This window comes from Ailuropoda melanoleuca, chromosome 5 (assembly GCF_002007445.2).
Source record: "Ailuropoda melanoleuca isolate Jingjing chromosome 5, ASM200744v2, whole genome shotgun sequence".
Classification (NCBI taxonomy): domain Eukaryota; kingdom Metazoa; phylum Chordata; class Mammalia; order Carnivora; family Ursidae; genus Ailuropoda; species Ailuropoda melanoleuca.
Window position 1 is genome coordinate 94,635,530 of NC_048222.1, and position 14,605 is coordinate 94,650,134.

The window sequence follows — 14,605 nt, forward strand, 5'->3', positions numbered from 1 at the left end:
TTCTTCTCCGAATGCCCCTCCCCACACTTGTGCTCTCTGTCTCAATAAACAAATAAATAAATAAATAAATAAATAAATAAATAAAGTCATGTATCCCTTTGAATTAGTGTTTTTGTATTTTTTGGGTAAATAGCCAGTAGTGCTATTGTTGGATTTTAAGGGTAGTTCCATTTTTAACTTTTTGAGGAAACTCCATACTGTTTTTCACAGTGGCTGCACCAGTTTGCACTCCCAATAGTAAATATTTGATGAGTGAAGACATTCTCTAGAAAGAACCAAGAAGTACATTGTGGGTGTATCATTTCACTTTACTTTAATTCAATGTTATTTTTGAGAGACTGTAGAGATGTGATCAGTACCTATCTTAGTACATTATGAAAGAAATAAAATTATGTGGGATGCCTGGGTGGCTCAGTCAGTTAAGCGTCTGCCTTTGGCTTGGGTCATAATCCCAGGGTCCTAGAATTGAATCCTGCATTAGGTTCCTTGTTTAGTAGGGAACCTGCTTCTCCCTCTGCCTGCAGTTCCCTCCTGCTTGTACTCTTTCACTCCCTCACTCTCTCTCTCTCTCTGACAAATAAATAAATACAATCTTTAAAAAAAAAAAGAAAATTATGTCATTCTTCCATGTATGTTAACTGGAATTTAAATAAAAACTAAAAAAAAAATATGCCATTCTTAGAGATTTTGCCTACATGTTGAAGAAAAATTGAAAAATGAACCAGAAGACAGCACAACAAATTAAGTCAACATCTAATATAAAAATGCATAGTAAACAAAAAAGAGTTTGAAGGTTTTATGTAGAAAAGAAAAGTAACAAGAAATTTGGAGCATACCCACATACACACAGAGATCAAAATAGTTTAATGATGCTTGTAATGACATCTAATGAGATACAAGAAGATTAGAATATATCCAACTCATTTGTTTTTAACTCTTTTAAATAGAACTAAAAATGGTTATAATTCTATAGAGATTAGTAGTTTTGCTTTTTAAAAAGGATGAAAAAAGTGAGGAATAATGCATTTAAATAAGAGTACTTTAAAATTGAGATGAAGAAAATATTTTCCCCATTTTCAGATAAACATTTTCAGATTTTTCATGTAGGCAAAAGAGAATGAAATATATATGAAAACGGGGGAAAATACGCCCAACCAATGTGTCAACACTGATACATAGTCCTATAGTGGCCTGGTAGTTCATACGCTAAAGGGCATTTTGGTAGATATAGTGTGCGCAGTACTGCGGTCAATGTGAGTTCATTCAGAAGCAGAGCATTCTCTCTGGCTCTGAGTGCACTCCAGTGGATAATGCAGATCTAGTCTGCACCCCTTTGTGTTCAGGAGAGAATGAGGAATGATTCAGTGTGACCAGACTTCGGAGATGGCCCTCCCAGAATCTCTGAGGTTTCAGTGTACAGATATTCCTGCTCAACGGCTGGGCTGCTTTGATAACAGAATTAATTTGGCCTCTAGAGAAGGTCTGTTCTGTCGGGAAAAATATTTCACAGCGGTGATTTTCCCTCCAGTCATTTATCAACAAAATACCAATTGAGATGGAAAATAAAGTCATGAAATTACTTATAATTTTCTGAGTAGGGTAGTTGGGACACCTGGAGGGTTCTTAAAAAAAAAATTTTAATTAATGGCATCTACAGAACTTTATGCATTAAAAAAGGATTATAAAATTATCCTGTATTTGGAAGTTTGACAATAATAAAAGAGCAAGTAAAATTAAATCTAGATAAAGTCATGCTTAATGTACATTTTATTACATTTCTATCATGTTATTTTGTTTAATTTTTAAAAGTACAGCTACATTTATTTGAGTACCCTCTTCGGATTTTCAAAAGAAAAAGAAGATTGTAAATGCATGTCTCTGGGAGAGAAAAGAAACCCTAATGTTGCAGATATTATTTGTTACACAAATTACAGAGAGAATTTTAAAGTTAAGAAATATATGGAATATATGTTTAAAGAAAAAACAAAATTCACTGAAGGAAAATTGAATTATATATGACTTTATATTGCATACTCATTTATCTCCTTATTAATATTGGTGGGCTTTGGAAGTCTACTTTTAATGACAAAGTCAGTGGCATTTTTAGGCTTTATAGACTTTTGACAGATGGAATCATGAATCTATTGATTTAATATTCTCAAACCTAAAATACTCCAGATGTAGTAGATGTAACGTAATAAGGGTTTATGGCATAGTTTGAATTAGTTATGATATATTTCAATATTTTTATCCTTAGTACCGGGTTCATTTTCAATGTCAAATATTGTCTTGGTCTGTTATAAAAGGATCTAAATTAATTTGATGAAAACATCTTTTGCCTGTATGCAGATTTGGGTAGGGTGTTTCTAATTGACATGCCAGATTCCACAGTGTAACGAAATTGCCACAGAAGATTTAAAGCAATTATCTGAGCAGTCTGGTCAAGACAAAGTTACAATCATCAACAAATATTTAAGGAGTGTCGACTGAGTGCCTAGATTCATATTAGCTGCTACCGATCTGTTTACATCCCTGGAAGTAGATCTGATGGTGAGGATTGAAATGGGAGAAATTTAAGTGCAGGGAGCAAGATTCCATCAAAGAAGCAATTAGATTCTAAGTCTACCAAAAAGATAAACTAGGAATTCAAAAAGAAAAATTCTTATATATTTTTTATTTTACCTTCTGATAATTCTAAAATAGGGTATGTGCTTAAATTAGATTTTTAGGAAGTCAGTTAAGATATTTAAAAATCTTTTTTAAAGGAAGATTGCAGCATATTTTAGGCACATTTAGTCATATTTAAAATTAACAAATTAATTTTGGAGTGACATACTCTAAAGAAAGAAGAAAAGAAAAGGGAAAAAAAATCAAAAGTGTTATGTTTCCTGACTTAGAAGGCCTAATGCCATTTTTGCTGTCAGAGGGGAAAAGAAAACCTCTGACAGCAAAAAGCACTTTCTTTTTAAAGTATTTACCTTTTATACATATATATTTCTAAATAAAATCTTGCATTTTTTAACTGTATTACAAGCCAAAATTTTTGTGCAGTAAGAAATACATTCTATATCATGGCCCATTTATTGCAATGTACACAGTTATAGCTAAGAAATCATGTGATGTGTTGGTGATTGTTTGTATTTTATTCCATCCTATTTAATTTAAAAATGCTATAACATAATACATTTATTTGGTACACACTTTGTAAATGACTTTTCCAGAATTTTGAGAAAAATAATCACAAAGGATAAGAAAAAAAAATATGCAATGGGAATTAAGTAGTGGACAAATGGATTTACATCCTAAATACATAGTAGATTTTTGTTTTTGTAATTTTAAGAACTGAATTTAATTGTTGGATATTAAAAAAAAATCTTCATGGTAACTACTTGTTACACTCACTTGAATAGGACATTTCCAATCAGTTTGCGACGGAGCACAGACTGTCTTTTTTGTGGTAATCTGCATTTTTAACTCTCTGAAGTTAGGTTAGCTGAGACTAATGAGTTGGTAGGGCATGTTTGTACTTCTCTATATGTTAATATTAGCTATACTGTGAGGAGGGATATGCAGGTGAACCCATCTATATTGTTCAACGGAAGAACAGCAAACAGTGTTCCAGCTTTATGGATCAGGCTGGGATTTCAGACATGACTGACTGACTTGCGGGGCTCCTTAGTACCCATCATTTAACAGCAGCTTAACCCTTAATCAAAACAAAGATGGATGAAAGGTTAGGCTACCAAAATATTTCCAATAAAAACATTTGGGTATATTCAGCACTACCAAATTAATATGTTTTCTTTTTCTTTTAATAATATGTGTGACACATATATACACACACACACATAAGTGTACATGTATATACGTGTGTGTCTGTGTGGGTATTTCAGAGTGTAATGATTTAAAATGGCTGTAGGAACCAATTATAGCATTTAAGTGCAACCCTTTGAAAGTTGAGTTAAAAAATAGATGTGGGAACTATGGCAACCTTATCTAGGCCATAACTATTGAGCTCCTAAATTATTGTGATCAGTATTGAAGGGAAAAAGCAGGTCCATAATCTTCAGAACTTCCTATTTTCCAAGAGAAACCATAAGTGTGTATGTGAAATATCCCTGCTTAAAAACAGAATGTGCAGTCCAAACCCATACTTCTGTGAAAAAGATGACAATAATTAGCAATCTTCTACATTGTATTCTAGAAGGATATGAAGCATAGTACCACTTGAATTATAACCTAGACTAGAAATTGTTAACTGTGGACATGATTTTTAAAATTTAATTTTTATTTTTCCAAAACAAAAATTGCTTTTTATTGTAATTTTTTTATTTGTTTCAATTTGGTTTTTTATTTGATGGTAGCTTTAACTGATATTGAACCATATGTCTCCATGTTGAATCATTATGAAGAACATAGCAATAAAGATATAATTATAAAATAATAAGGATTCTTATTTTTAAGCCATACAAAACTGCAACATTTTCAAGTACGATGGAGCGGAGGGCATAGAAAGTGTAATGGAGTTGGCTAGAGACCCCTTTAAAGAGTTACTGCTGCTACATTAATAAAAACTCTTTTATCTTTTTCTAGATAATTCACTAAAATTATGATTATAAAGGTTGTTTATGGTTTATTTTTGTTTATGTTAGTTGTTTTTATTTCTTTTTTTGTTAATGCCCATAATAATGAGCAAAAGGAAAGAATGAGAGAAAATGTATCAGGAGAATAAAGATTTCTGGAAAAAGAATAGAAGGAAAATATGTAGGAGGGTAAGGATTCTAGAAAAATAAACTAGGTGGAGCAGGGAAGAGGAAGCCATAGCCTACAGCATATAAGGAAAAGACCTCATGTAAAGAGAACTAATTTTTATTGAACCATAGAGAACCTCAGAACTTAAACGTTGGATGCATTAAAAGGAGAAATGAGAAATGGAACAGCAATTCAGTTGCTTAGTTGAGGGTATCATTTGATACCTGCAAATCCCTCTTCCTCCTGAGCTTGTAAACACATGGCAGACAGACTCTACACCCAATAGCACAAGCTCTATCCGCTGAGATAAACAATAGGCATGGTATAAATAAATTGAAAGGATGGGAGGAGAGGAGAAAAGGAGTGGTATGGAGTGCTAATTTGGTCAAAGAACTGCATAAAGATGTTAGAGATTGGACACAACTACCAGACAAAGCAAAGAGATTAAGAAAGATTACTTCAGAAAAGCAGGATGTGGAGTCAGTGTGAGAAAAAACAAGGGATTCTGTTGCTTTTCACCATATACACAACTCTTGTACTTATTTGACTTTTTAAATATATGCAGGTGTAATTTTCATTCAAATATTTTAAGAAATCAGTTCAAGATGTTAAAGTAAAGAAAATTGTGGAAATCATTGATTAGAGTCCATTGTGGTTAAAGTGAGCCGTTGAATAAGAGTGTCCAGAAAAATGCAGTGGAGTTGGGAGAATATGCTAGAGATTGCAGTTTGGAATCCACCTTTTTTAAAGTACTTTCAAGCATTTTAGTTAGATTGTTTATAATATCATTATGAACAAGACACTAATATGTATAACTAGGTATTATTGTGTTACTATTTTTCTTTTCCTCTTGGTAACTATTCAAATTGCCATTCAGGTAGGACACTTGTGACAAATAACTGTGTTGTGCCCAGGCATATAGGACCTTATGCAAAATTACATGATGAAGATTCTGTGTCTCAAGTATGGGGCAAAAGCATTAGGGAACAATTGAACCAGAAAAGATAAAAGCATAAAAATAAAAATGAAGATTAGCAACATTCCCATCACTACTGTTTAAGAATTGAAACTGTGAAGGACACCATACAGGTGGCAAAATCCTAGAAGCAAGGATGTGTAAATCTAGCAAAAGTTGACTTTTTATTTTTTCTTGTCAGCCTTGAAGAATGTAGACTCATAGTCAGAAATCAAGTTGAGTTATAAAAAATAACACTGTATAACTTGTCTACCTGAGTTTGCTGACTGTGATTCATGCTCAATACACCTGCCTAAATTTAAATAGAAAGTGGAGGATGATGGATGCAGAAAGGGCAAGAAAGATGGTGGCGTGACTCCAATGTTCATAGCAGCATTGTCCACAATAGCTAAATCGTGGAAGGAGCCGAGATGCCCTTCAACAGATGACTGGATTAAGAAGCTGTGGTCCATATATACAATGGAATATTACTCAGCTATCAGAAAGAACGAATTCTCAACATTTGCTGCAACATGGACGGCACTGGAGGAGATAATGCTAAGTGAAATAAGTCAAGCAGAGAAAGACAATTATCATATGATTTCTCTCATCTATGGAACATAAGAACTAGGATGATCGGTAGGGGAAGAAAGGGATAAAGAAAAGGGGGGTAATCAGAAGGGGGAATGAAACATGAGAGACTATGGACTATGAGAAACAAACTGAAGACTTCAGAGGGGAGGGGGGTGGGGGAATGGGATAGACTGGTGATGGGTAGTAAGGAGGGCACGTATTGCATGGTGCACTGGGTGTTATACTCAACTAATGAAGCCGAACTTTGCATCGGAATCCGGGGATGTACTGTATGGTGACTAACATAATATAATTTAAAAAATCATTAAAAAAAAAAAGAAAGATGGTGGCATGTCACTCTAGTAATTAGTCTCATTCTGCCTGTCTGCTGGACTTTTTTTTGTTGTTGTTGAAAGAAATTTGTTTTTTAACCATTTCCTTTTAAATTTGCTGTTTCAGAGCTTAGGTAACCCCTGAAAGTCCTTTTATAGACTTCTTTCTCATATGAGCACTGATTGTGATTCAGGGGTCCTGGCAATGATGTAATGTGTGGGTAAATTCTAGAGCTTGAAATTGTGGCACTTTTTAGTTTCTTCTATTTAAATATTTACATGATTGCTGAATCTGGAGAAGTGTCAGAGAGATACATTACAGCAGACATAAGCTAACTAAGCCACTTTTATTAACTATAATTCACTTACACTTAAGTAAATTACTGGGCTTTATTTCATTGTACTTACACATTACTTTTAAACAATTTGTAGATCAGTGTTACCTTTATAAAATTTATTTATATTTCAAACATATTCAGATATATTCAGATATACTTGTTTTAGATATTTTGAGATATTTAGTAAGCAGTATAACAGGGGCACAGACAGATGTTAGCTAGGATTGTTTTTACTTACTTAGTTCAAAGTTTCCCTTTCCTATTTGAAAGTATCTAAGATTGTGTTAGAGATAGAAGAGTAAGTTTACTCTTATATATAAATGAAACAGAATGACTAAAGAGAGAAGTATAGATACTTTCAGTTAAGACCCTAGTTGAACAGATAAAACAATGAAGCAATAGAATTGCGTATACGTTTTCTGATACCTAAGGTAAGAAGACTACCATATTGGATTATTTCTTTTTAATTTTAATACAATAAGAAACATATAATACACTCTAAAGACTTAATGTAAGTAACAATATATTTTATAGGTTCTCATACAAAAGGTGCAAAGGTTACATGTAGGATATAAAAATGGCATTTATTGATTTAAAAAATTTATTGTTAAAATGGGGCACCTGGGTGGCTCAGTCGGTTGAGCATCTGACTTTTGGTTTCAGCTCAGGTCATGATCTCAGGGTTCTGAGATTGAGCCCGTGTCTGGCCTCTCCTTCTGCCCCTCCTCTCTCTCTCCTCTCCATCTCTTTAAAATAAATAAATCTTTAAAAAAATTATTATGCAATATGCATATTATTTCCAGCAATCTTAGAAAATACAGCAAATGCATTAAAATGAGTAGTTATATTTATTTAAATCCAAGAGAATGAAGTAATTACCTCCAAAGACAATACTCAGAGAGAAAATAAAGACGTTTACCTCTTTAGCCCTAAAAATTTAAGGTTTTTAGATTTTCCAGGTAAAACTAAGATTGACCATCAAATGTATGTCTTGAGGTTTTTTGTTTGTTTGTTTCCCACAGAAGCTATAATAGAGGAGAGTTACAATTAAGAAGATGGGAGAGATTTTAAGTTTATGTATTTGAGTTGATAAATGGAGGTCATTAATGATTGTGAAAAATACAGTGTTACTTTTCCAGTGATTGAGATTGAATCCAGATTGACATAGCTAGAAAGGATTTGGAGACTGTCATTTGGGTAATACAGGTAATTACATATTAAAACTAATGGCTGCAAAATGCTTAGAAAAGCTGAAAAAAATCAACATTTAAAAAATGAATCTCCATGGTGATCATTTCACAATATATCCAATATTATGTTGTGCATCTGAAACTAATAAATTTACATATCAGTTATACCTCAATTAGAAAAAAAAAGAATAAACTTGAAGAAAGGTAGAGACATTATTTATCATTAGGGGTCAAAAATAAAGGCAAAGTTGAAACACAGAATGATTTGCTATTGTGAAAATTATAGTTGTCTTAGAGGCTAGACTATATCTGAGCAATTTTGATTTTAATGAATAGTAGATACAGGGTTAATTACCTTGATCTAATGAGAGAAGAGGGTTGGAACTAAAATCCCAGAAAAAACTAGGACACTGAGCATAAAGAAAGACTAGAAACAATCCATCATTTTTTTAAAAAAAGGCAAAAACTTACATAGAAACTTGGCAGTCTTGGCTCATTCTCTAGGTGGAAAAACATTTTTCTGGAAAGATTTATAAAAGCTGGCCTGTCCTCATGCAGGATTGTGTTCAAATATAGATTAATGCATTACCAGTGGAGACAGTGGACAATGAGTTCTGAGTCACCTTTCTTTTCCTGGAAACAATCCAACACAATAAATCAAGCATATATTTTTTTCTTAGGAAAACTACGAGTCTGAGGAGACCTCAGATTACAATTTATATGTAAGTATACCACAAAGCAATTCAGATAATCAGAGTATTCATCAAGTCCCACAAGAAATTGCAATAACATAGCAAAAAAGCATGACCATACACAGGGGTCTAATGATGCCAGATCTTTGAAACTCTTTTCTCGAAGAAGAACCACTCTGAATGGAAATTTCTATGGTTAGGGCTAAGATCAAATAATGTGTGAAAACTGTAAAACCTGAAAAGAGCAAGTAGAAAAGTGCTTAGGGGAGCCCAGAGGAGAAAAAAAAAACAGCAAAAAATACACCATCTAAAAGAAAATATATTTATTACTTTGGAAGGCAAGGGCTTTGCCACGTAGCACTGCCTTTTGAAGGAACTGAAGATGCTCATAGCTGGAAATAGAATACTTTGTAAATCTGGCAACTTCTTAGAGGTGTAAGTGGTATGGCCTTTCAGATATGCCAGATATTAATGAAAGAATATGTCAGTGTGACAACAAAGGGACAGACCCTGACATGGAAAAAAATGGAGCTTGGCTTGAAGGCTCATCTGACCCATCCTCACCTCAACAGGAAATTCTTATGAATAGCTGGTCTAGAGAAATCCAATTCTTTCAAATCTATATAGGAGAAATAATTGGCATAACATTTATAGGAAGACGCTAGAGATTGAAAAGGGAAAGAGTTTGTGCAAGAGAATGAGGAAGCTAGAGAGATAGCTACATTCTTTCCCAGCTATTTTTTAGAAATAGCTAAAATTTTTACATGAAAAAGATTCATGACATGTTGAAAAGGTGCAGTAGCTATGCAAGAAAGCTGATTCTAAAGAGAAAAAACGTCAAGAAATGTTCTAGTAAAATATTATTGGATTTTAGAGGAGACTTCTCTTTCCAATTTTTTAAAAAGATTTATTTATTTGAGAAAGAGAGCACACGTGGGCAGGGGGAGGGGCAGAGGAAGAGGGATAGGAGTAGACTCTGCTGAACATGGAGCCCTACAAGAGGGCTCAGTCTCATGACCCTGAGCTCATGACCTGAGCTGAAATCAAGAGCCAGATGCTCAACCCACTGAGCCAGCCAGGCAACCCTCTTTGCAATTTTTAAAGGAGTGCAATAATTTTGCATTTTTCTGTGCTAAAATAAGTTGTCTTTAAGAGAATGAGATATTTGATGAAGGGTCAAGAAAGGATAGTGGAGGTATAAATTCTTGATAAGGTGGGAGAATTCAGCTCACCTGGAGGGACTGACTGATCATGGAAAAGATAAATAGTAGAGAAGAAAAAAAAACAGCAGATGCTAGTATGTTCATAGTCTTAGTCTTAAGAAGATTGAAATATTTCTGTCTCATAGTTTCTGTTTTCATGGTGAAATATGAGGTAATTATCAGCTCAAATTGTATAATTGAACATGATAAAGAATGAAGGATGTTTGAAGAGGAAAAAAGGTGAAAATGTCATTGTACAGTGTTAGCCTGAAAAATTAAGAGCCACAATGAAAGGCAGATCAGTATGTATTTGGGATGAAAGAATTGCAGTTTGGGGAGCACAGATTTAGATAGCAACCAGAAAACTGTTCCACTCTTGTGAGGAAAGCAAGGGGTTTGTATGAGAAGGAGGTAGAAAGGTAATAATGTGATTTCGATAAAGATGAAGGAAAAAAGAGCCTACAACCATTAATTGATGCTATCAAACAAAACTATTCTTGATATGCATTAGTTATTCTGTCTTCATAAAGTTCATACCAACAGTTTTATGGTCCGAATGCCAGTTGTTCTGTTGAATTTTATGAGTAACTATGAGTAACTGCTCATAAAACAATTGCTGCTTCTGGCCCAGTTCAAGAGTTCATTAGTTAGATAGGAAAAGGGAGTCTGTCACTTCTAAAAATTTTATACAATGGGAAAGAGCTACAAACTTCATAATGATATTTAATAGCATGAAATAGAGGATATGAAATAGTATGAGAAAAAGCTCAAAATATATTTTTTCTTATAGAAGTTACAATACTCATAAAATCATTAGTAGTACATAAGTTAAAATCAGTGATATCTCACATTTCCTAACCCACTTCCCATAGTATCCGGATGGCAAATGTTGATAGTTTCAAGGTGTCATCTTTTCAGTTTTTTTTTATAAATGCACTGAGAAAGATGTGTATTATTAATATACATTACTTATCTGTATATCTGTATACATCTATCTAATTTATTTTTTCAAAAGTGATATCTTCTTTTCTTGCTATCCCTTTTTTTAGTGTGTAAGATTTATTTCATTCTTAGAATGGTTCTATGGTATCTGTAATATAAATATGTTATGCTTTATTTATGTATTTTACTATTTTTGAAGATTCAAATAATTGCCAGATTTACTACTACAAAAAGTGATATTATGAGCAGTTTGCATGATACTTTTAAACACTGGTAAAAGTAGGTTAGAATTAATGTAACTTTCTGAAATCTGTTTTCAGTCTTTTTTTTTTTAAAAGATTTTATTTATTTAGTCGACAGAGATAGAGACAGCCAGCGAGAGAGGGAACACAAGCAGGGAGAGCGGGAGAGGAAGAAGCAGGCTCATAGCGGAGGAGCCTGATGTGGGGCTTGATCACATAACGCCGGGATCACGCCCTGAGCCGAAGACAGACGCTCAACCGCTGTGCCACCCAGGCGCCCCTACTTTTTAGTCTTTTATGTGCTGTTTGTTTTTACAGGGTTTGCTTCTGTGTATTCCTTTATTACAATTTTCTAGTATTTCTTGTGAAAATAATAAGTATTTTGCCTATGTTGGTTTGTGCAGCATACCTCATTTTTTTGTTTTTTTGTTTTTTTTTTTTTTACTATTTACTGATTACTATTTACTGATTACTATTTACTAATATGGTTAAAATTAAACTTGCTTCTCAAAATCTTCTAAAAAATGTGCATATGAAAGTGTTAATAGAACCAAAGACTATAGCTTGACTCCCAAGCCATCTTCCAATAGTAGGTTAGCAAGGTATGTCTGTAGAATTGTTTGGAAATATGTGCACCTATGCTCTGAAGAGCAGAGCTGTCAAATATATTAACATATAACACAGACACTGTCAACTATATTAACATAGATAACACACACATATAAATAATATGTAACATACAGCATATACTGTTGTGTATATAATTAGTTACCTGAGACATAGAAGTGAATACTTTATATATTTGTGTACACATAGAGTATCTCTGGTGAGATACAAAAGAAACTGATGAGTTTTGTTGTCCTGAAGGGAACCAGGATAGAGTAAACTAATGGCTAAAATGAATAACATGAGAAACAACAGATGTTGGTGAGGATACAGAGGAAGGGGAACATTCTTTTTCTTTTTTCTTTTTTTAGATTTATTTATTTATTTGAGAGAGCACAACCAGGGGGAGCAGCAGGCAGAGGGAGAAGCAGACTCCCCAATGAGCTTGACCCTGGAATCATAACCTGAGCTGAAGGCAGATGGTTAACCGACTGAGCCACCCAGGCACCCGGAAGGGGAACACACTTTACTCTGTTCTGTTCGTGGGAATGCAAACTGGTGCAGCCACTCTAGAAAACAGTATGGAGGCTCCTCAAAAGTTAAAAATAGAGCTACCCTACAACCCAGCAAATGCACTACTAGATATTTACCCAAAGGGTACAAAAATGCTAATATAAAGGGGAAAATGCTTCCTGATGTTTACAGCAGCTCTATTAACAATAGCCAAACTATAGTAAGAGCCAAACATCTATCAACTCATGAATGGATAAAGAAGATGTGGTGTACACACACACACACACACACACACGAATATTACACAGCCATCAAAAAGAATGAAATCTTGCCATTTGCAATGACATAGATAGAGCTAGAGTATAATATGCTAACTGAAATAAGTCAGTCAGAGAAACACAAATACTGTATGATTCCACTCATATGTGGAATTTAAGAGACAAAACAGTGGAACATAGGGAAGGGAAATAAATAAAGAGTGGGAGGCAAACCATAAGAGACTCTTAACTATAGAGAACAAACTGAGGGTGGCTGGAGGGGAGGTGGGTGGGGGATGGGCTAAATGGGCTATGGGCACTAAGGAGGACACTTGCTGTGATTAGCATTGGGTATTATATAGTGATGAATCACTAAATTCTACTCCTGAAACCCGTATTACATTATATGTTAACTAACCAGAATTTGAATAAAAACTTAAGGAAAAAAAAGAAGAAAATATTATTTTTACTCTTCATCCACCACTTTTTTGGATATTTTAATTTTGAAGTATTGGATGCATGTATTATTTCAGTAATAATTAAGTGATTATAAAATACATTTAAAAAGTTAAATTACATGGATAATTTTATGCTCATTCTTCCTTTCAAGAATGTTAAGTTCTGGGGCATCTGGGTGTCTCAGTTGGTTAGGCATCTGCCTTTGGCTCAGATCATGAACCTAGGGTTCTGGGATCCAGCCCTGCATAGGGCTCCCTGCTCAGTGGGGAGCCTACTTCTCCTCCCTCTGCACCCCCCCATTGGTCTCTCACTCTCAGGAAGGAAGGAAAGAAGGGAAGGAGTTAGTTAAATTCTATGGGGTACCTTGGCGGCTCAGTTGGTTTAGCCTCCCACTGTTGGTTTCTGTTCAAGGCATGATATTAGGATGGTCAGATCAAGCCCCAAGTGGGCCTCTGTGCTTAGCATAGAGTCCTGTTTGTCCCTCTCCCTCTGCTCCTCACCCTGTTCGCACACATGCACTTTTTAAATAAATAAATAAATAAATAAATAAATAAATAAATAAATAAATAAAATCTTTTAAAAAACAGAATGTTAAGTTCTTTAATCTCCTATGGCTATCTTCATTTAAAAATAAAATAATTGAGTTAAAATATTACCAATAAAGAGAACTAGTATTTTTTAAAGTTCTGAATAACGCCATATACTGTGCTAAGCACTGAACATATGTCAAAATATTTAATCCTCATATCCTGTCATCAAGTTATGAAAGTGATGCTATCTCATTTTTTAAGAGAACAGAAGAGAACAAAAAATTTACTAAAGTTTGAGCAATTTTAGTTTACAAAAGAGGCAAGATTTGAATTCTGCTCTCACTGACCCCAAAATAATAATGCAATCAATATGTTTAGATAACACGGAAATATGGAAATAACATATTAAGATGTGTGTTTAAAAAAAAGAACATATTTTAGAACAGTTGTGTATAGATAATAATAGAAGCCTACTCAGTAAGAAAGAAATCAAAAGGAGGGGAAAATTAACAAAGAATAAAACTAGAACAAATTCATTGCTGGAAATCCTGGGTTTTATTTATTTTTTAAAAAGGTTTTATTTATTTATTTGAGAGAAAGAGAATGAGAGGGAGAGAAGAGAGAACACTAGCAGGGGGAGGGGCGCAGGGAGAACAACGTGGGCCTCAATCCCAGGACCCCGGGATCATGACCTGAGTCGAAGGCAGATGCTTAACAGACTGAACCACCCAGGCACTTCAGAACTACTGGGTTTTAAAAAAGCAAAGGCAAGAAATCAGCTAGAAGCTGTTTTAATTCTGTTCTAAAATTCAGAGAAAGGAGAAATTGGCAGTAAAGAGGAGGAATACAATAACAATGAGATTTTAAGGGATGAGGGATGTGAAATGAGAAGTGAAAATACATCAGACAGAAATGAAAGAGAAAGTAACTGGAGATGCATTTATTAAAGTCATAAAACTTGCAGAGAACAACAAAAACTATCAGTCATAAGCAATAATCAGAATTGAATGAGCCATGTAACA